The sequence below is a fragment of the Ursus maritimus genome, unplaced genomic scaffold (assembly GCF_017311325.1).
Source record: "Ursus maritimus isolate PB19 unplaced genomic scaffold, ASM1731132v1 scaffold_23, whole genome shotgun sequence".
NCBI classification, from domain to species: domain Eukaryota; kingdom Metazoa; phylum Chordata; class Mammalia; order Carnivora; family Ursidae; genus Ursus; species Ursus maritimus.
In genome coordinates this window covers 35626001-35629152 of record NW_024424786.1, presented here as the reverse complement: position 1 = coordinate 35629152, position 3152 = coordinate 35626001, and the positions used below count along the sequence as shown (strand labels likewise).

General features: G+C 37.5%; 1 pseudogene; it reads left to right on the top strand.

The window, feature by feature from the left end:
• The first annotated feature begins 1858 nt into the window (after positions 1-1858).
• LOC121104733 lies at positions 1859-2916 on the top strand (annotated as a pseudogene).
• The last annotated feature ends 236 nt before the right edge of the window (positions 2917-3152 follow it).

The following is a 3152-nucleotide window of genomic DNA, read 5'->3' as shown; positions in this document are numbered from 1 at the left end:
TGTACCCCATCGGAAGTAAGTACTTGGTGCCCCATCCTGATTCGCTCTTTTTATTAAAGCATTACTATTGTCTTTTTATGCTTTTTGTGACTCTTTTTCCCTTGATCCATTGTATTACAAAAGTATTTTATTTATGTGGGGTTTTTCTCATACATAACCAAGTTTAAAAATTGTTACATTTTTCTTTATAGTTTCTGTGTTGGTGTTATATTTCAGACATTTTTTCCATTACACAACAGCCAAGATTATATAAATGCATATCAAGAATTTACTCAGTTGTCTATCAATTTAAAATAATACTCTTATCATACTTAAATTCTTACTGATATTTAAATTTTTCTAAAAAGACTCATAAAGGTCTTGACATATTCCTATTTTATAAGAATAGTGAAATCATCAGTGTTTAATACTTTTTAATCCTTGAAAGTTCAAGTGTCTTTTAATTATTAATATTTTTTCAAAAATTTCTTAGCTATTCTCTACTGATTTACTTCCTTTTTCATCTCAAGGAAGGACAGTTGTTGTGGGAGCATAGCAGGCACATAGTTGTAATCCATTATGACCGTTTGTTAGGTGAGCTCTAAACACGATGACTGTATCAATAAAACATATGAAATATACCAGAAATACCCTCCGGTACTGAAGTATATTTACTTTTCCTCTGCATCAAGGTCCATCATAGTGTGTTGCTGGTTGTCAGTTGAGCAAGTGTACCCAAACTCAAGTAGACTAAATGGAAAATTGTTTCTGTGCTTTCGTGCCTCGTGGCCCCAGGTGGTTTGGATTTGCTTCTACATGAGGTCTGAATCTCCACATCTAGCCCAGAGTGTAATGATTCCTCACTGTCTACAAGGTCAGTGGTGCCTCAGGAAATCCCTCAAATTAACCCATAGAATACGATAAAAATTGCTTGACGCTGCTAACTATGGGTGCGTAGCTGTCATTCATGGCTATCTGTAAGCAATCCATGATGGTAACAGCTAACAGCTATTGAACAATTGGCCGTACGGAATTCAGGTAGTTGAATATTCATCCCCATATATGAATTTTCATGTAACTATCCTAGTAATCTGGAGAGTTCAGGGGCTCTAAGGTCGTTTCAGTACGTTATTTTGAGTTAATCAATCCATGTAAGCTACTGGGACAAGTTCATAAAGAGAGGAATCGTGGACAAAACCAAAGTCTTCGGAACCTTTAACTACAGTACCATGCTGTTTGTCAAGCAGTAAAATACCCTAAAATTGAAAAGGTTGGGGTCATCAATAGTGAGAGCTATACTAGTCTCCTCTTTGGTATACTGTTAGTAGGAAGACTTCCTTACACACTTTGTTCCATGAGACTTATTGGGCACATATACTGTGCCTCTAGGAAAATATTATCAGAGTCATAAGTTATGATACAGTTTTCCTGTGGACCAGTTAGAAGATGAGATATATTAAATGTATTCATATAAGAGTTTGTGAAATACAAGGCATTGTGTAAATAAGTTAAGGATGAAAGAGAAAATTTTAAACATTGTCTAGATGACCATCTGGGACTGAAGGCTATCTCAGTAAGAATCTGGGAGGTGATTCCTTATGTTCTTGTAAAGAAAGCAGTTATATATAGAATTATCATTAGGAGGTTTTAAAAAGTTTTTGGTGGATTCTGTACAAAACAACATTTCTATTATTTCCTCCGTCAAATTAAAAAATATTCCTTTAATTTTCATGAGACTTCATGAAATAATTGAGAATTTGAACAGTAAAAAGTATTTTTATACAATTTGAGGTGAAAATCTGGGGTCTTTTAACTGTAGAGTACAGTGTGAGGTGGCTGGGTCTCTTCCTTAGCACCAACTGAGGAAAAAATCGCACAAATGAAATTTGTAATGCTGCTCATTTCACCTGAGTCAGCAGTGCTTTTCTTCTCTTTTCTGATTTCAGAAGCAGCAAGCCAACAGATTGGGGGAGGAATACACAGAGATCACTTATTTTGCATCCTCCTTTTGGGATTCTCTGATTTTCCCAGAATCCTAGCAGTGCTCTTTGTTGTATTCCTGCTTGATCTACATTTTGACTCTGACTTGGAACCTGTGCCTCATCATCTTAATAACGATGGACTCTCACCTCCACACACCCATGCACTTTTCCTCAGTAATCTGTCCTTCATAGATATCTGGTGTGAGCCTCCATAGCTCCCAAGATGCTCTCCACCTTTTTCAAGAGCAGCAGATCATCACCTTTGTGGGTTGTGCTGTTCAGTACTTTTGTCTTTTCAACCATATATGGGACTGAGAGAGTCTTTGTCTCTTGACAGCTATATGGCTTATGACCGATATGCTGCCATTTGTAATCCACTTCTCTCATTTTCAAAGCAATCATGTCACCCATGACCCTCTGTTTTCGGATGGTGCTATATGCTGGGATCCTCATATGATAAAAATGGACTCTCTCTGCTTATAGTCCTAATTGTGTACCATGTTTCAGTCTCCACTTCTGTGGGCCTAATGTCATCAAGCACTTCTTCTGTGACATGCCCCAACTGTTAAATCTGTCCTGTGCACTGATACTTTCTTTGTGACACAACTGTTGATTGCTATATTAGCAATGCTCTTTGGGATAGTAATATTTCATTATCATGATATCCTCTATGGCTATATTGCCATGTCCATCATGAAGATCACTTCAGCTAAAGGCAGTCCAAGGCTTCACCACCTGTGCTTCATCTGACAGCAGCTTCCCCTTCTATACCTCAACTGTCTATGTCTATTTGAGTTCCAGCTCTGGTGGTCTTCCAGTCTTGACAGATTTGCATCAATATTCTACACTGTGGTTATTCCCATGTTGAATCCGCTTGATTTAGCTGGTGTCTGAGGACACCATAGAAATCAAAGATGCCGTGAGGAGGTTACAAAAGAAGAGATGGTCTTTCTGACATCCTGGGTCCATATGTAAGTCCTATCGGAACCTTAACCCCAATAATATGTACATGAGCTTAACAAAATTATAATATTTTGGGGAAATAAAGCTTAATTTTCATAGATAATATGCCAAAATGGTCTGACAGCTGTGACTTGATTCCACACAAACACAATACCTTTAAGTCCTGGAGGTTCGTTTTCACCTACATGAGGAGGGCCTCATTATTTATTGAATATTAGCAAGTGGGAC